We start from the raw sequence: 20,824 nt of genomic DNA, 5'->3' as shown, positions 1-20,824 counted from the left end.
GAAAGTGAAAACAAGAGGTCAAATTGAGTAAGTTGCACAGTACAGATATTTGGGGCAAGCTATTTAATAATTGGACGATTGAAAAAGAAATAAGATCAATAATTGCAGCAAATCAGGATTCGAGATACGAAAAAGGTTATTAAATGCTTAGCGTGCAGTGGTTTTTCCTCTGCAACTGTGGAAGCTGGACATTGAACAAGAGAGAAACAGACAAAATTGAAGCACTTGAGATAAGAGTTTGGAAGAGGATGAACAAGGTATAGAGTTCATACAGTGGAAAACAGTGAAGTGCTAGAAAGGGCGAAGGAACAGTGAGCTGTCCAAGCTTGGTTAATAAAAGGCAAGCAGATTGGGTGGGACATATTGTGTGAGGAAAAAGAATAGCGAAAACATCTGCAGGAGGTACAATGCAGAGAGAAAAGAACAGGAAGGAGAAGAATAGAAATGTTCGGTGAAGTGAAAAGAGGAAGATACTAACGTGCGGAACAGTTCATCTGGAACCGTATCAGATGGAGACAGCATTGGTGTCGGGGACCTGTTATTAGAAAGAACACTTTATAATGACGATGACGCAATGTAACTCCAGGGTAAGTGTGCGATCCTGCTTTCATCATGAATGCGATGAGCGCGTTTCTTCCGACCATCATACTCCTGTTCTTATCTGGTGGCAGGTGTTGGAGGTACAGTGTTTCCTTGGGCTCGAGCCCATTACGGCTGTCCAGTGGCGTGGAAACGGGGAAGAGAAAGCCGCCGGCGCCATAATGAAGCGGATGGCCCGGCGGTCCCACGGTATTGTCGTGGGCTCGGGATTACTCGAGCGGGCCCGTTCCCCCTGGACGGCGTCACTCTGGCGCCCGCAAAGTGGCGCTGCCGCTGGCCGTTTCCTTGCCGCCGGGCGCCGGCACGAGCGCCGAGTACTTTTGCCCGTGCCGTATGTCGCCTAGCCGGTCCGGCAGCTAGGCCGGCTATCGGGTGAGAACCGGTCCCGAATGAAAGTTGTTGGCTCGCCTCGCCACGGCAATAACAGCGCCACGCCGTGCCGCGCAGCGCTCGCCAGTGGCCGCATTTAGGCCCTGCCAGCGCTGCTCTCCCCCGTAGTGCCCCAGGCAGGGGGCTTTATCGGCTACAACACTAGGCTTACTAGTTCTTTCTAATAGAAATGTTATTGTTTTCTGTCCGCAGACTGGTGTGCTGCAGATTTCGACACTAAATCACGACTCCTCGTCTCTGCATAACTACGCAACTTTCAGCTACGTGAACTTTAATACTGTAGTCAAGCCTTGATTTCTCCCTACAGTTTTACCACACATTTCCCTCCATTACCAAATTCACGAATTCTTTACGCTTCTGGATGTAGCCGATCAACCGAACCATTCTTTGAGCCACATGGTGCCACAAATTCATTTCTTCCTCAATTCGGTTCAATATTCCTGTATTAGTTACCCGTTTACCCATCGACTCTTAAACATTTGTTTATAAAATCGTATTTCCTGTTTATCATCAATGTTTCATTGCCGTATAAGACTACAGCCCAAAGAGATATATTCAGAAAATTCTTTCCTCGTGTTTATATTAGCTGTTAAAATATTTCTCCTTTCCAGAAATACTATTTCTGTTGGTGCTAGTCTGCATTTGATATCCTCTCTAATTCGGCCACTGTCACTTACTTTGCTCTTCCAAATATCAATTCTCATTTACTACTCCTAGTGTCTCATTTCTTAATCTCATTTTCTCACCATCCCCTGATTTAGTTCGACTACACTGTATTACGCTTGATATACTTGTATTGTTATTAATCTTGTTGTTACGATAAAGAGTCGGTAACAGTTAAGTTTCAAGGAGCCACATGTTATGTCCTCATTACTAATGAAAAATGGGTGGAAGGTGGCCTAAGGGATCTGTCACCATAACAGTCTAGGCAGACAAGCAAAAGATTAGTTGACACAAGTGCACTTTAAATAAATATCTTACTGAACTTGTTTTAAAAGAACTCCTTTGTTAACTTGCGACAGGCGTGGCTACCTAAGAGCATACGCCCGACATAGGCGTGTATCTAAGTACATTTGAATGTTTACCTGTAGAGCTAGGTATCAACAGCGCATTGTCACGTTCGGCACCAACTAGCAACACGGAACTAATCTTCAACGAGAAAAAGATGCCCAGGTGCCCGCTGCTTATAACACTGCCCCGGCGGTCTTCATTGGTCGGCGGTCTGGAGGTTCTTCATTGGTCAGGTCATCCTGTAGGTGGCGACGTTTAAAGCTACGCTCACGGCGCCCGCAGGAATCCTCGGGACGCCGGCTCCGCAGTACCGATAAGCGACGATACTACACTTATAATATCGTTTCAACACACTATCCATTCCTTTCATCAGCCCTTCCAAATCCTTTGCTGTCTTGGAGAGGATTAAAAGGCCCTCGGCACACACATTTCTTCTACCTGCACTTTAATTTTCTTTCCGTATTTCCTCTTTGCTTCGTTTACTTCCTACTTCATGTACAGTCTTAATAACGTCGGGAATAGTCTACATATCTCTCTCTCTCTCTCTCTCTCTCTCTCTCTCTCTCTCTCTCTGTCCTTTTTCCACTACTAATTCTCTTTCGCTTCCTACTACGGAGTGATTTCTGTACGTGTTTTATATAACTTTTCGCTCCGTGGATGGATACTGAAAATTATTATTTTATTTTATTTGTACTGCCAGCATGCGAGTTCCTTCATTTTATAATGTACGATGTACTTGGCGCGTTAACTTGTCTTCCTAGTGACTACCTGTAAAGGGTCTCGGGGACTCATTTGCGTGAGCAATTAATGCTTCACCCATGTTTGTAACCACACAGGCAGGGACTGCTTCTGTACCGCTAGTCATTTGGCAGCCAACACATAAAATTTATGCACTGTGCCGTGAAAGTCACGTGCTGCGACTACAGGAACTAAAAAAATGACGTGACTGTGATATTTGGTAAATATATTTGTTGATATTTTTAAAAGATAGCTCATGTCATGTTAACTAAATCTATTCCACTGTGACCTATCTGCATGGGCGTTATTGAGACTTTCCGAGATACTTTCTGCTTAGTATCCCTTCCTATACAACGCTTGAACAACCTTTCCACACATCAAAATATGACGAATATGAATCTTATTGACAAACTGTATTTAGGCGACTTAGGTTTCTCATTTATATCGTCGGAAGATTTGATCAGTAAGTGCGCCCTGAAGACCTGAGTTCCCGAACACTGTGGCGATGTCTGGTAAGTACATTATAGGACACGGCAGGGCAGTGTGTTTTGGTAGTGCGGTGGTTTTGTTATGAATGATAACGATAATGGGAGAGTGAAACGTGCTGCCTGCCAGTCGTCTGTTATTCTGGAATAATACGAGCGCCAGTGAAATAGACGTCCCCATGCAACAGATGTCACCACGTCCGTGCCACACATCCGTATCCCGTGAGACAGTGTGCGAGGTTTCGGGGTGTAATCCAGGATATTGGCCCAACATCCAGTTACCGGAAACCATTATTTGAACCTTAGAATCTAGCGCTATCATACAGGGGGCCTCATTATCGAAGGAAGGGGTTTCTCGAGGAACCGGGACCACTGTAGTTGCAACGAAGAAAGACAGCGACTCGATCACTTGGTATGTTTTATTTCCATAATCGACGGTCGCAGGTTCGAATCCTGCCTCGGGCAGGGATGTGTGTGATGTCCTTATGTTAGTTAGGTTCGATTAGTTCTAAGTTCTAGGCGACTGATGACCTCAGAAGGTAAGTCGCATAGTGCTCAGAGCCGTATTTCCATAATCGGTTTTAACACGTGAAACGTGACATCTTCAAATCCATGTAATTACTGGGAAATTTCTCTCAATTCTCACTATGCTGACAAACTGCGCTTCGTAGTAGGCAGTTTCGGATGGCCTGTACCTCGTGTGGAAGCTGGTTATCCAAATAAAACGTACTTAATAAGACCCAAACGCTGTTTGTCGTGGTAGCGTGATGGGAAATTTAGGAAAGTAAATATAGTATGGTCCAGTGAAAGGTGGAAAGGATTATGGAATCAAAATAGTCTTGATGACTTATTTGCTGCTACGCTGCGTCATTTGTTACATAGTTTGTACCAGGAAACTAACTACTTAGCAAGTTGACCAATAATAACCACAAACGAGGTCTTGCCAGAGAGCTGCCAACGAAATTTTGAAAATACGAAAAAAAAGAACTTTATCTTAAAGCGCTACGTTTCTGCTGTTGGTGTTTGACGATTCGCGAAGAACTGCCCGTGTGTATGAAAGACCACAAAGAAAATAAGCACATACAGGAAAGTGCAGCAAAATTTCTTTTTGGCAAGGATTGTACTTTCAAGTGTAGGAGTAAGTTATGATCTGCTCTTGTTCGCTTTGTGAGTGAGGAAGAGACTGCTGCGAAAATCTAATGCTGCCGTTCTCAAATACAAAAAGGGCCGAGAGCTCGATCATTATCTCCTATTTTTGTTAGGCCGTGCAGGAAACATTGTGAAAGTGTTTTCGAGGACTCCATCTGTTATGGCTTGGTACGTTGTTATCGATAGTGCACAATTCGGCGCAGTCTGGAACAACTGGAAGTGCATTCGAGCCTGGAGTGAGACGTAAGCGGCTACGCGAGATACGCCAATTGCATGTCAAGGCTGCTTCGTAGGAAACCGGCGGCGTTACATAAGGCGGCGTGTTCGCTCGCGTCCCGAACCGACGCTGCCGCTTCCTGCGCAACGGCCACTCGCTTCGCCTCGGATTCTCATTCATCGCTGCCCCGTTCGTGGGCAGTGTACCCGCATATCCGTCAAAGTGTGACCACAGTTTGAAAAAAAAAAATAAGAAAATGAAAAAAATAGTGGATCACGACAGTTTGCAAACGGGCTACTGCAGTTGGGGGTGGGGGGAATGAGAAGTAAAGCCCGCAGAAACGTAAATACAAGTGACAAACTAAGCGCTTGTGTTGTTAATAAATATAATGCAAACACGAAGTCGGCCTGCAGAGTTTGTTTAGAGATATTTTCTGAATATTTTAAGTTACCTTTCGTCTTATGTGACTCATTACAGAGTAATAATGTAATCCTGTTCTGTTTGCTTTATACATCAAGTACTTTGTTTCTGTGAAAATACCTTCACAACAATGAAAGTGCCCGTAATATGTAATAACCATAACACGGAAGGATCCAGCTCCTCGCAGACGCCCACGTACAAATGCGAAAGTACTTTAGTACCGTTGCTGTCGCTATAGGAACCAGCTCAGCATTCCGTTGTTGTGCTGCTTCTCCGTTCCAGTCACAGATCGACCAACTCTGCACCAGATAACCTGTCCATGGCGCTGTGTATCAGTGTTAATGTACAGCTAACTTACGGGAAAGCAAACCAGAGACACAAACGAGCTGTACTAAATACGAGATTGAGAGCGAGACGTAAAGTGAGGAATACTGTTGTCAACGGCACGTACAGTGGGTGAATTGAACAAGTTTGTTGCGATACAAGATTCAGAGCGCATGCCGTCAACATTCACTGCGTTGTTGTACAGCTATTTTTAGTGCAGTGCGGAAAAAGGATAATATGAGGGCGTGGTGTGTGCTGTGAAATCGGACTAAACGTACTTTGTAGAGAGCCACCAGTGACCACTTGTCCCTTACACCAAAAATATTCAGAAAATATCCCTCGCCAATCGCCGAAATTTTGAGGGTGGAATACTGGTTTACCTTGCGACTTTTCAACGGGAAACATGCAATCGTCATGGACATTGTAAACATCCCGTTAACAGCGAAATCAGAATATGATCATAATTTCCGGTAGTTTGTCTTCACCATCGCGTGTTGAAGAATTGAAGTGATCTTTACTTAAATGTGTACTGTGTGTACTATAGACGTTTCGTGTGCGGTACAGCCAAGATGTGACGTTACAACCTCGACACTCTGTGTTGTGAGTTGTGGTTAAAGATCATAGTACCGTAAGCAACTAATTAATAATGGAGTACGGAGGAATCAAATGTAAGTGCTAAACTCTCGTGCACTTACACACATTCACTTTTGATTTTTTTAGAGCACGTTAAACGGCGATTCGAACCCAACTGCGTATAGGTGTGCTTCTTCAAGCTCCAAGGTGTTGTCTGGTAGGGTTGGGTCTTCAAATTCTTGTTAGGTAATGCGGGTCAGGTTTTCCGTCATTATCCAAAATCTATGGCAAATGCCAGTATGTACGTTTGAGAAGGGACGGCCAAATTTTCCTTTTCCATATTTATCTTGTTCGTACTTGTGCATAGTCTCGAATTACTTCGCGATCAACGGAAGATTCTAATTTCTCGTCATGGCTGTCCCTTCCTTCCTTTTATTTTCAGCACTTCCGTAACTCCTTCGCATCGAACGTCAAACACAGCTTACTTCTCTTTAGAGTAAGTTCATTTCAGCGTCAATTCTGCCGTCACATCTTTTAGTTAACGACACTAACTATGCGGAGTATAATTAAAAATTCTAATTATCGAAATGCATTTAATTATGGATGTCGTCCAGATACTGAAGAAACTGTACATAATAGTTGTCAAAGACATTTTTCGTCAGTAGGTATACTCAATAGAAATTTTTGTCGTGACCTCGAAGAGCGTACAATTACGTCCCATGTTCGCAGAAATTCTCTGAAAATGCACATGGCAAGTAGTGTAGAAATTCGTCTGTCAATCTGAATCACTGCTGTGCCACCATTCAGTTTTCCAGTGACAGTACAGAGCGCTAAGGAGCAATGGTAAGACACTGGACTCGTATGTATCCCAGAGGACAGGGGTTAAAATCCCCCTCCGATCATCTAGCTTTAGGTTTGCTGTAAATACTCTGAAACTCTTGATTGAAGTACCGAAACGGTTTCATTGAAATCGCCAAGCTGATTTCCTACCTCACGCTTGAAGCAGTCAGAGCTTGTGCTCCATTTCTGATGACCTCGTTGGCCACGGAATGTTAAACATTAGTCTTCCTTCCTTCCTTCCTTCCTTCTTTCCAGTCAAAGCAAAAAGCTTTTAAGGTCGAAAGATTTAGTTTGTACTCCATCGGATACGGTTATAATGAGTGTACTTTAACTTTTTCTATGTGTCAAAGAGAATGCAAGTTTTCCTGTAATTGTCATTATGGTAGTAATCGGTGCCATCTTTCTGCGAACTGGAAAGCGTTGAGGCAAGCGCGACTTTGGAGAAACGGTGCTGCTACAGTATTTCCTTTTCACAGCCGATTGTGATTAGAAACAAGACTAGTACTCTGCTATAGTTATTAGTTGGCCACAATATTATTGCATCTGTTATTGAGGGCGCTTCGGTCAGTTTATCATGAATTTGTATCGTGATATTTCACGAGGACACGCTGAATCCCTGAATAGGTAACGCACAGTTGTCTTTATCTTTCACAGTGCGATGCTTTTTCCTTAGTAACCACTTTACTCGTTACTGTAAAGTCACCGCGTGTGTTAGATATTGGGCACTTTGAGGCCAAGTGCAATAATATCGTGGTCGGGTAATACAAGCATGTCAGCACAGCCATGCAGTTGTTTCACGCTGCCACAGCGTAGCAAAAGCTGGTGTTTTGGTTAGTTAAGGTTGGTAGATTAGCTGCTAATGGCTTGTGTGTTATCAGTGGCAGAGCGCTTAGCCAGGACATTTTTTTATGGAGGAGGGGGGGGGAGGGGTAGGAGGACGAGGAAGAAGGGTGAGAAAAGTGGAAGTAGACTCAGGCTTTGTTGAAGGAACTAGCATTTCATTCCCCTCGGAGTAATTTATGGTTGCCACTGAAGATCGGTATTGGAGTGGCCCGACAAAGATTTAAACTCGGTGCTTCACCGATAGGAGTCCAGTATTGCGTCGCCTGCGGCCCCTTAGATTGCGAAGATCATTGTGACCATGGAATCCACTTTAATCGACGACTTGCGCGACGAAATCTTTGCGAAACCACGAAAGCACATCGAACTACGTAGAATATGTCGGTTTGGAGTGATATCCGTGCGTAATCACATGCTGATGTAGGAAACTAATTACTCACGTAAACATATTACGGTACTCGGATTATATACTACTCGTACCATTCCAGCAGCCTCTTCAAGGTTTGCCTGTCGCGGATGTTTTGTGTATATAGATCTGGTGACATTATTTTCTTCAATACTATGGTATCTTGACGCGTACATTCAGGCGTCTTGGTTACAGTATTTTCCCTGAACTCGGTATGCCGTCACGACAATAACATGAGTAGAGAATCTCCAATTGAGGGCCGTTTCGCAAAACTCGCTTTACGAATTTTTAAAATAGTTTTTCGCCTTATCACATACTGTTTCACTTTCTCTACAACCTGTGCATCCGGCTTTAGCAAAACTTGTTTTATTCCACGCTTACAGAACAGAGAGTATAGCTCATTTTTGCAGAACTCTCCTCATCTGTCTGTAAGGGTCTTCTGAAAACACGCTTTGTGTTACTTAATTAGCCAAAGACGTTAGAGGGATTGCTGGGTTTTCTCATAATTTAATATGCGATAGATCTCAGAAACAAGTACTTTTCGACTGAGTTATGGCACTGCTGGAACAATTGTTTTGCTTGGCGGTAGATGGCAGGGCGTATTATTGTGTACGCCAGTTAAGCTGACAGTCGGCATGGTAGCTAATGGGAGCTCGCATTAGCCACCGCACCGTGTGTGTATTTTGTTTACGCGGGCAGTGTTAAACCACGGTCATTGACGATGGCTGTTATGTGCGTCGGATGACAATTACCGCCACTTCTTGGACATTAGAAGTCTAGAAGACTAGAGTCATTTTAAATAGTGAATACCTGAAGTCGTGGTGAATTGGTGAATATATTATTTCTGTGAAGGAAACGCGTGGTGATCGTAAAAAGAGACGCGAAGCAGTCAAATCTCTACAAAGCAAAATCATCTCGATATTCAAAGTAAAATACTGTGCCTGATATTGACTAGCGACGTTGTGAAAGAACTGAGGCAAGGAGCTATGGAGGGAAAGACTGTCATGCAAAACTTTCTTATGCTGACATATCATACTCCGATAACAGATTATATCCTGCAGGAGATAAGAACAAGCAACATGCATCCTTCTATCAAACATGAGTATCTCAGCACCAGCAAGATGTGTTGTAGAACCCATTAAAGCTACGGCTTCTAAATCAGTGCATCAATTTGTGCTGCTATATTTCAAAAAATACGAGGCGTATCGCAATATCGGTTAACCTGGATTGTTCAGCACTATCAAGAACATGGAACTGTACTACATGAACGAAGAAATGGCTCAAGAGTAACTCAAGCCGACGTAGTTATGACCCAAGAAGTGAAAGAGCACATTTTGACGTGTAAGAGTAGACACTGTCACTATAGCAGAGGGAAAATGAGTAGGTCAATTTGCCCCTGCACATTAAATGTAAATATAATACGGCAAAATTGTTGTAAACAACAATGACAAGCAGGCAGTAAAAGCTGTTACGTGTCAAAATTTAAGACAGTGGTTTATAAGAATTTTAATCTCGTCTTTGGTAACCTTCAGAGTGACACCTGCTCAAGGAGCTCGAATTGAAAACTAAGGTCGTAGAAATCGAAGAATGCCAGGAAGTGTGTAAAACTAACCTGGTCTTGCGTAAAAGCCCGTGCAAAGAAGTGCCACATTATCATGAACAAATATTCTGAACACACTGTAAAAGTTTGACCTCTGCCAAACCTCTCTGTTGGAGAAGTCTTTTACACACGACAGGTATTATATTTAACGTCAATCAGGTTAGTCGACCTGTTTGCCTGTCATTCATGAACTGCATTCCAAGGAGTGTTTTCCAGCAGGATAACGCTCGCCCACATACCGCTGCTAACCCAACATGCTCTGCTGAGTATCGACATATTGCCTTGGCCAGCTCGATCACCAGATCCGTCTCCAATCCAGCACATGTGGGACATCATAGGTCGGCAACTCCAGCGTCATCCACAAACAGCATTAACCGTCACTGTATTGACCAACCAAGTGCGACAGGCATGGAACTCCATCCCACAAAGTGACCTCCGACACCTGTACAACACAATGCATGCACGTTTGCATGCTTACATTCAACATACTGTAGATTCCACCGGTTAGTAATGTGCCAGAATTTCACATTTGAAACGGCTTATCTCGCGCTTACACCAACCTATGATCTTGCGATGTTCATCACTTGAATCTTAAATATTCTACCAAGACAAATGTATTACCGTTACTGTACATTATTTTTTGGTGGATAGGTTTTTTTCTGTCGGTGTATAAAAATACGCGCGGGTTTTGAAGGATCCTGTACGGATGGGGCAACAAACGAAGACGTGCTTAGCAGATAAGTCGAGGAACAATGTCCAGGAGTTAGGTGTTCGTCCCAGAGCAGGCGTGTTGATTTGTCTGGCGCCCCTAGTGTTGGTGTGTTGCGGGCGAACGTTGCGTGAAGAGCGGGCAGGCAGAAGTGAGCCGGCTAGACCGGTGAACGACAGGCGAGGGGAGCCGTGGCGTCGGCGTCGCCGAGGAACGGCGGTGCGGCCGCTGCGCCTAGCGCCATCCCATCCCACGCCATGCCGCGCCGCGGCACGCTATCGATCCGGATCGCGCGGGCCGGCCTCCGCGTTGCCCGGAGAGCGGCGTCCCAACCGGCCCGTCTCCTCGGGCGGCACCCCCTCTTCTGGCGGGCCCATCTGTCGCGCTGTGCGAGCGCCCGCGTGCTGCTTGACGTCGCTGCGGCGCCAGAGAAAAATTGGCCACTGGTCAGCACTAGCATTACTACGACTAGAATGACACCGTATTGGCTTGGTGCAAGACTTAGTAGCATTTTTTCTTAACCCTTTCGTGAGCCGTGGGAAACATGCTTCCCACTACAATGAACTCGCCCCTAGTCCCGTGGCATTCACAGTTCCCACCTCTGTACGGTGCTACCACCTAGTGAACAGTATAGGGTACTACTTCCAATCGGAAGTTCCCGCCGTTTTTGCTGTATCTTTGCGCAGAGGCATCGAATAGCTGTGTTTTGCTCTGTGGAGGAGCCTTTCAGTGCTGTTTGCGTGACATTTTGTGATTTTTTCCCTCAAAGCTATACTATAAGGTAAATGCTTTTGATTTACCCAAATTTATGAAGGAAAACGTAAAATTGGAACGAGTAGAATTTCAGTGAGAAAGAAAAGGAACCATTTCTGCAGTAAAATGGATGGATAACCGTCCAGTCACTTTCCTGTCCTCAATTCATGACCCAGGAGAAACAGCCACAGTGAAAAGGTAAAACAAGGATGGTACTAGTACAGAGATTTCTTGTCCTAAAGTTGTGGCAGAATACAACAAAATAATGGGTGGTGTCGATAAATTTGATCAATTACGAGAAAGGTATGCTATTGGCAGACGTTCTGTAAAATGGTGGCACAGAATATTTTATTTCCTGGTGGACGTTGCTGCAGTGAACAGTTTTATCCTGTGGTAAATAAGTGAAAGAGAAAGTGGACGGCATGATCAGCTCACATACAGGATCCATCTAGCCAGACAATTGATCGCTGGCTTCTCATTCCAAAAAAGGCGTGGACAAAAACCTGTCTTTCTGGCATGTGGCTGTAGGGGAGCATCAACCCATTTTAGGAGAAAACTACTGGACGTGCCGTCATTGTAGTACCAAAGCTGCGGAAAAGAGCACTCGCTGTGTTCGTACATATTGTCAAATACCACTTTGCAGAGACCCATGTTTCAGAAAATTTCATGGCAAGTAATTGTGAAAAATCATTGTAACATGAGAGCTAACTTTATCAAATAAATATGACATATATTGAAAAAGTTGTTTTTGTCATTTAACTCCAAGAAAGGGCAGTGGGAAGAATACTTCCCACCTTGTGCGACCTCGCTTTCACAGTTGGAGCAAATTTGTTGTTCTGTATGATAAATATATATCTGTTAACTATTATCTTCTCTCCATTCATTAAAAAAAACTGCTCAATAATTTTGCCACACAAGAGGTACATGTTGCAGAGTCTTCAGTCGTCAATAATGCATTCTCCTTCACCATTTACAACAATCTGCCGACGCTGGGGTGACTTTCCGAATTCGCGACAGTAGAAATCACGTGGTTTTGTGGCGAAGAACTCGTCGAGCCATGTTCGGAGCGCATTTTCATCCGAAAAGTAAGTTCCTTGATGGCTGTTTCATAGAGCGCCCAAAAGACGAAAAACTGAGGACACAAGATCAGGTGACCGGTCTAGTAGAATGCTGGCGGGAGTTATCGTGGAGTAGTGTCACTTCACTGAGTCTTCCTGGTCGTCGTTCTTGGACTGCGTCCACAAGACATTTCAGTTGTTGACAGTTAAGTGTCAGCAGTGATGGTAGTACACCGTCGCTGTTCTACCAGATGCATAACATTACTTTTTGCGGATGCGCGCATGTCTTTGTGCGGGGAGTAGCTGCTTTGTTTGGGATCAGATATTCCTTTGTTTCCTTATTTTAGCGTACAGACACCATTTCTCGTCACTTGTGAAGAGGCAGCACAGGACTGGTCGGTGTTCTTGACGAGCCAATTGATACGAGCAAGCAGCACGTATGACCACCCGCTGATTGTTGTAATTGTGGCTTCGGGCGTGCGGTACCCATACATACGAGTTTTGAACCTTCTCCATGCATAGAAATCTCGCACGATGCTGGAATGGTCACAGTCCATTACATCTATCAGTTCTGTATTACAATGATGACTTGAAACCCGCGTGCAGCCATCCAGATTCAGGTTTTCCGTGACTTCCTTAAATCGCTCCTGCAAATACCGGGGTGGTTCCTTTGAAAGAGCACGACCGATTTCGTTCCCCATCCGTAACTCAATACAAGGCTGTGCTCCGTCTCTGACCTCGATGTCGACGGGACGTTAAACCCAGTCTTACTTTTTTTCGAGGACACTGACGTGGATCATTGTGAACTAGTGCTTGTAAACTATCATCAGACCTCGAATGTATTCCTGAACGTGAAGTTACTAATTTCAAAACGATCCTTCTAAAGCGAAAAAACCATTTTCTTGCCGTGCTCTGCCCAATGGCATCATTCCGATGAACGGTGCTAACGTTTGTTGATGGTTCCTCTGCGGTCACCCGTCTGTTGAATTCAAACGGAATGGTTCATCGAAGATGATCAGATTTCCCCACTTCCCATTCTATTTTGTAGCATCCCCATCTCTACTCACTGTCTACAAATGACGACAAAATGACAATATGTAAACTCAAATAGCAACAGTTCTGCGAATAAAAAATGACAATCGAGAAATAAATCCATAGCTACCGGGATGCGAACATGCAAAACAAAAACGCTGCTAACTTATGCACAAACGTAATACCAACAATATCTATAGTTGAATTAAAATTACTTGTTAGTTGGCACCTCACGCATTGGATCTGATTAACTCCAATCAGAGTGCTCAAAGCCGCGCTCCAACTGACCGCCGTTGCCAAGTAGATGAACTTAATACGACATTGCGTGATGTTCATGAAATCGGCAAATCGTCATTGAAAAATGCTGTCTCGATAAATGGAGGTATAGCGTAGTGGTTAAGATAGTCATGATGTGCAGGTCGTGGATCCAAATTTTGTTAGCGATTTAATATTTTTTTAATTTTTATATCCTTATTCATATGGCCAATAATTATTTTTATTGTTAAGCCTTAGTCGCGTCATTTTCATTACCGTATAGACCATTTTATTTGCTGTTATTTTTTTGTTTCCATCATTCTTTTTCGTTTGGAATCTGTATCGCCTGTAGCTTGTAACAGAGTGCCAACCAGGAGTGCTCATCGGTTGATATCGCGCCAGCTCGTGTAGCCAGTATGAGGGTAGTTTCAGATAACTAATGGAAGCGAGAAATTAAAGTTCGCTTTTAGCGCTGAAACTGAATTTTTTGTGTCTTGAATTTGCTTGTAAAGCTTCAATCGCCGTGATCAAAGCGAACATGATTAATAGTTATGCCCTAGGTGTTGTACCGTAGTTTTCTCGGATACATTGCACATTAGTCAAAATTTTTCGTATGAATATCATTAGGAAATGCAACCTCGTTAACGTTACTAAATACCTCGCGACATGGCTATGACTTCAAGGCAAACCACGCATATTTAAGTATTTTCTCGAAAATTGGAGCGTGCAGTTAATCATGAATCAAGGCGAGCTTGCAGTTTATTATAGATCAAGGCGTGTGTCTTAAATGCACCGGCTATGCTCGAGATTTCCCTTTGCTGAGCAGTGAGAATAGGGAACTTCTGTAATCGGCGAATGTAATTTTCCACGTGCCTGCAACAATATACGTCGCAGGGTTGTCAGAACAACTCTTCTTTGCTGGAAATACAAAGGGAAAATTGTCAACAGCGCGTGACGTATTCGAGCGGTTACTCATCCAAGTACCGGCAATGCCTGTCGCTGCTTAACTTCGGTGACATGAGGAGCGGGTGTATTCAAGGAGGCAAGGCCGTTAACATAATTTAGATTTTCAGAGAATGACGTATGGTGAGTTCCCCATGTCAATAAAAAAATATAACTTTCGGGAAGAATGTTTCTTCTCCAGCATGGTTTTTATTCTGTTGCTGAATTGATGGAGACCAATTTGTGTCAAATGTACTTTAATTTTATCCACGGTGCAATAATCCTGATTGCTATGATAATTAACTTACAATTAATACTCAATCTGTATACTCCGTCCTCTACAGTACACAAACATCGAAATATTGGCCAGGTGCTAGGGCGACTCGCGCTCTGAGAGGGTTCCGTACCAACTTGCTTATGTATAGAGACAGTTCATCCATACCGCCAATCTATCTCGGCGCCGTTCGCCTGTTATCGATATTGATACTGGCAAGACATCGGTCCCATAAATTCCATGACTTTCGTGGATGTTTTAATTTTGTCTGAAATCGGATGACAAAGTAAACAAATTTTTTTGAAGTGATACAAATACAAATTGAAAAATTGTAACGTAAAGATATCAATATTCTGTCCTTCAGAATGGACGTATTTTTTTAAAATATTGCAACAAAAAGGTATATGCGTCTTTAGCAGCTGCTGTAACGTTTATCCCATACTCTGAAAATGATTTCGTGGATAAATAAATAAATAAATAAAATGAACTAACTTGATTACGTGACTACGTACAGCCGTGTTTCAGTTCAAAGTTGTGCGCGTTATTATCTCGAAATGCAATGAGGGAAAGGGATCACGGCAAACGGCGCGACGTCTTGCTGTCAACGTAATTAAATTTATCGACACTCAGGAGACAGCAATAGACAGTGCTAACACAAAAGGTAATGAAACGTGCACGCAAACTGTAGTTATGTCGAAGGTGTGTGAATTACACCATGTGCTGAAGTAAGTTAGATTCAGATATCTGCCCAAAGAGCCAGAAACAAAGGTGTACGCCGCATATATATTACATTAACTTTATGTGATACTAGGCAGTAATTTCTGTGATTTTATGCACAGTACAGAGAAATATGAACTTAACAGCGTTTATTTAAAAAAAAACCGAAGTTCGAGCCCAATTATATAGAAACTAAAGCTAAAAACATCTGTATCAGTTAGAAGATATTTCACATCCAAGTTCGTGGTGGCACTTATCCATCCTCACGAAAATTCTCTCAAGCGCCTCGTTTAGCTACCTATGTTTACTGGAACGGTTTTTGTGTCCGTTATCGTATACTTCGTCACTCGTGTCAGATTTCCCTTTTGACTAAGATACGCCCTGTATAATATCGTCCCTCCCCTTCAATGACAACTGACTTAGTACACACACACACACACACACACACACACACACACACACACAGTAACTCATGCCTCCGGGAAATCCTTTTCGACTCTGCCCCCCGCTTTACGACTGGGCCGGGGTCGTCTTCCCCGGGAGACAAGATAGCAGTACTCTCGGTCCGGAACTGTACCAGCTGTGGAAAATAGGATCATTAGCTAACGATCGTGAGTAAGTGGCCGTAAACACGTGGACGGGAGCCGTGTCAGCAGCCAAGTGACTCAGTTAGGCGAGCGGTGGGTCGGCGCCCGCCCACGCTTGCTAGACCCTCGCATACCCGCCGCGACGTCTAAAGTTAGCCGCCGTGGCGGGGGAGGGGGGAGGGGGCGAGGTGTCCTCTCGCGCTCTCCGGCAAGGCTTCACCACAGGGTCACACCCCGCAGTAGCCGCCAGACGCGTGAAATGGAAAGCAAAGCTGTCTGCACCAGTTAAGAATCCTCTTCATTATTTCGCCTTTTGTTTCCACGATCCTGGACTGAACGCGAAAAAAAAAAACTAGTTGACCCAAAGCAATCCGAAAAACACCAGTTTGGCCCACCCGTTACGTACATGTCTTTAAACTTGCTGCGAACCAACCTGTCAGTCATGGTAGCTGCGCGTCACACGCTGGAGGCTATCACATCAGAGTACGGAAGTAACGGTGACCGAATAAATACTAGAAAAAGAAAACATGTTGTAGACCCAATTTCTTGACTATGTACTTCTATTCACTTCCCGATTTACATTTCACTTCACAGCAAGGTGTTGAACTTGGGGAGTGTAACTAAGCCACTGGTTAAAGTTGTAGGAAGAGCAAATAACAGGCTTCGGTTCATTGAAGGACACTGAGAAACTACGGCTTTTGCGCAGGCAGGATTGATTGCTTACGTAACACTTACACAGCCTGTACAGCATTACCGTTCATACGCGTGGGACACACCTTATGTCGGATTGGGACACACCCACGTCAAAGTAGAGAAAAAGGACAGTGAGGATGGACACATAAGTATTTATTTCATGAGAGAGTGAAACAGATACTTGCAAAAATATCAGGCGGCAGACACTGCGAGGAAAACGTCTAATGGCCTGTTTATTAAATTCCTACCTAGAATTCCGTAGATCAATCGGTAAAAATGGAACCGTTATAGGATTACTTTGCTATCTGTCCGACTGTTCAAAACAGTAGTTTTTCTCAGGAAAGGGTAGACGTCTAAACTTGAAATTTGTCATATATTAACGCCTACGGACCCTCCTTGGCTTTGTATAAAAGTGAAGCCTCTAAGTCAGTGCAGTCGAAAATAAACCATTTGTTACATATTTTGGCACTCGCAGACTCACTCATCAAAGCCTAGAGGGTACTTCCCGTTGATAAAAAAAATCATGAAATTTGCTAAGAAGCAAGGTTTCACACTACAGCCAAAGGAAAAAATCCAAAAATTAATTTGTATGTATATCACACGAAAAAAAAAATTTCTTATGTCATTTGTTGTCCCAATTCAAATTGGAAATTAATACATTCTCAAAGTCTTGGATTCCATGAGACCAATAACTTGCCAGTGGCAACGTCAGTAATAGGCAAAAATCTTAGATTTTAGATTCCCGGATTGGATGAACTGTATATACATAATTATGTTTGCACGCAACGCTCAGTGCACGAGTCATCTCGCACCTCGTCAATTTTATTTTCAGGGTAGTATCTACAGCTATTCCTCCGCTATCAACCTATCGCTTCCTAAAGGCGGCGAAAATGCTCTTAAAGGTAGACTAATAACAATAACTGCAGACAAACAGAAGTAATTATTCTTCCCATACTCATTCCGATAATGGACCAGGTAGAGATCCTAAAATATTGTACAATAAATATTTCAATCAACTATACACTTCATATAAAGTCCGGATAGTAGATGTAGTTCGCTTCAATTAGCGAAAAGTGTGTTATTAAAAACTTATTCCGTTTGATCTGTGACAAACTTGCGGCTCCCGGAAGTACAGCGTGTTCACTTCGTTAAGCAGTGTGGCGCGATGCTGGACCTGTATTATGGAGGATCTCCGTCTGCCCATCCAGATTTAAAATGTCTGTGGTTTCCTTAAATAGCTTAAGCTGAATGACTCTTTTTCTGTGTGGACACAGTCGATTTCCTTCCCCACATCTAGCTTGTGCTGTCTAATGAGGTCGTGGTCGACTCAAATCTTCTTTGATTACTTCATTTTAACTCATACTAGTACAAATTTAAATGAAATTGTGGTTATCCCGCACCGCCAGCTAATTAAGTACCAGATTAGAGGGAAAAAAGTTCATACTACCTCCAATACAGTTATTTGGCAATGGCATTTAAATTAAGCTTCCGATTAGTAATTCCTTTATTTAAAATACCATTTCAATTATGCATATATCACGCTTATTGTGTTTGGTAATGTGTATCAGGTCGTCAAATAGTTTGCAGGATACAGCAGCTCATCTTGCTGTGTCGCCGATTCCTTTAGCTTGAAACTAGGGCACAGAGTGAGTACTCGAGTCCTTACTTACGCCGATAACAGCATCTGCTTTTCTGATAACACCTTTGACACGAGCAGGTCAGAAGTATCTTCTCAAGTCTCCTTCATACCAAAACATTGTTGTTCTTCATTTCGGGTGCAGCTCTCAAGATCACAACCTCGAAATTATTTGTTACTGTTCACTATGAACTTGAAAATTGTCTAGATAAAAGTTTCGTCGTGGTTACCTCTTGGCGTCATTGTTGTTATGAGCAGTTGATGACATTGCTTATGCTGTTAGCAGATGACATTACTGATGCTGTACCCACCATATAGAAGGAATTAATTACGGGAACAAGATGATGCATTCTATTTAAGAATGCGCAGCGAAACGTACTGAAAATAAGAATGCGCCAAAGCAATCCACTGTCTACGAAATTTTCAATCAATGAATGTCTCTGAAAGATCTTCGGCTTCAACACTGCACATGGCGCTACTTGCAGCACCTTTATCAAGATAATTCAACGGAGATAAGTTTTCCCCCTCCGACCGAGATAGCCTGTACGACGTTTTTAGTTCGTTCTTCTTTGCATGTGGACTGGAAGTACCTGCTAATGAGAGCCTGTGGATGATGGTGTGATAAGAGCAGCCGGTATCCCGATTGGGCAGCTGTGGAGATCTGCCCGGCCGTAATGTGAACGCTCTTCAGTTGCCAACGGCCGCATGCGGGCACAGACAGCCTGCCGGGGTTATCGCGTGGCCATAGGACGCGTGCTGCGCGCCGGCCGCGGCTGCTCTGCGTTGCTTGGCGCCTTCGTGGCACACACGGCATGCTTTTCCTAAGCTTCTTGTTGCCAGGTCATAGACCTTGTTGTGTGTTCCGCTCCATCCACGAGAAACATTTTACTGTCGAAACTGTACCGTGAATGCGAAACAGAATTCTTTTCTCTTCTTCTCTCTGCGAACTACCAAATGGCGCCCGTCTTTTTGATGACTAGAACTACAGGAAATGGGGTCAATACGAAAAAGATGAGCCACAAAATGCGACTATGGGGGGCGGAAGTCTTTCATTCTCCGTTGTAGTCTATGACCAGCACCATGTTTGTACTCCTTGTTTAAAAGAATAATGCACATTCGGTAATAAATCGTGATTATATGCAAAATGCGTGGTTCATTCCACACACTGCGGAGGGTCGTCTTCAGTCCTTTACAATTATCATCCACAGTCTGAAATCTTTTCTTTCCTCCTGTTCTTTCATATTCCTTTTTTTTTTTTTTAACATGCTCCATAATTGTCTGATCAATATTAATAAAGGGATCAAAGGTCACCCTGCTAACCAATCCAGTTCAAGATTGCCTATTAGTTGCCAGTGGCAGAAATAATTTGACTTCCAATAATTCACATGTATAGGTCGTGATGCGGCGTAAATCAAGGCGTGCAAATTATGTAGATTGAATTTTCGTAGTCTCTGAGAAAGAGCACTTAGCGACTTACAACGAACTTCACTCACAATTTCAAACCTTTTCGAAACTTTTTCTCACTATATCTCGCCCCCCCCCCCCCCTCCCCACTCGAAAATAATGTCAGGAAAAAGTTTATCGCATACTAAATTTTCTGTGTTTAACATCAGGCATGACGTTCGTAACTCATTTTACAGTATCCACATAATACCACAGAATGCACCAGCAAAATTATATCATTGTATGAAAAATAACTTTGAAGATATGACGTCATAAACATTCAGAGGCGCAAGAAGGGATACTGTTTTATGGGCATTCTATTCGAATAGGTGGATGGAGGAGGGAGGAGGTACTTTTTTAATACAACTGTTTTTTGTCGCGGGTACAAAGAGAAAGGTGAACCCTGCTTTCTCGATTTCGGCCTGGATGTTTGCCAATAACGCCTGCCACGTGCTGCAAACGGCGAACTAAAAGCGGGTAATTGAAGAACCAGCTCTGGTTACATTACAAGTAGGAAATGCGTTTCGACATACCTTATCCTTGCATACACCCGATTGTAATTCACTTAGAAAGTAACGCAGTTGAAAGGAGTCATTGTTACATAGCGAGATTAATCGGAATTATCTTGCTGCAAACTTATCGAGTGCAGTGTAAATGGCAGTCAGGTTTGAAACTGTAGTTACTGAAACATGTTTGTGTAATACAAGGACATAATGTTGAGTGGCGGCAGAGTATCAGTAGACGTGGCTTCATGTTCAGCATATTAATTTCACGTCTTCGTTCGAGCATACGGATTTTGGTTTTCTGTGGTTTCTGTGAATGGCGTAATGCGAATGCCAGGATGACTTCTTTCAAATGAACGTTTAGTTCCTCCTGTATCCTTGTTCTAGTTTCGTCTTCAGTGATATCTATGTCGACAAAATATTAAAACTTACTTCCTTCTTGAGATGTTAAACGATAACCTACCTTCCTATGAATCTCAGTAGAAATCTTTCGAGAACCTTTCACAGTAATAAAGGGCGTATTATTATTTCGCGGCGGTTGAGACAACTGAGTACATCATTTGCCACGACAGTTGAAGGAATTTTTGTGGAGATAATATCTGAAGAATGCGAGAAGACTGTTACCACCA

General features: G+C 43.3%; 1 protein-coding gene across 1 annotated transcript in view; it reads left to right on the top strand.

Annotated features, from left to right (window-relative positions):
* Positions 1-20,824, top strand: part of LOC126094686 (RNA polymerase II elongation factor ELL-like) — a 308,602-nt gene that overhangs the window by 189,512 nt on the left and 98,266 nt on the right. The gene's annotated exons all lie outside the window — the stretch shown is intronic.

This window comes from Schistocerca cancellata, chromosome 8 (assembly GCF_023864275.1).
Source record: "Schistocerca cancellata isolate TAMUIC-IGC-003103 chromosome 8, iqSchCanc2.1, whole genome shotgun sequence".
In the NCBI taxonomy this organism is placed as follows: Eukaryota; Metazoa; Arthropoda; class Insecta; order Orthoptera; family Acrididae; genus Schistocerca; species Schistocerca cancellata.
The sequence above is the reverse complement of the archived record's forward strand: the minus strand, read 5'-3'. Positions and strand labels throughout refer to the sequence as shown.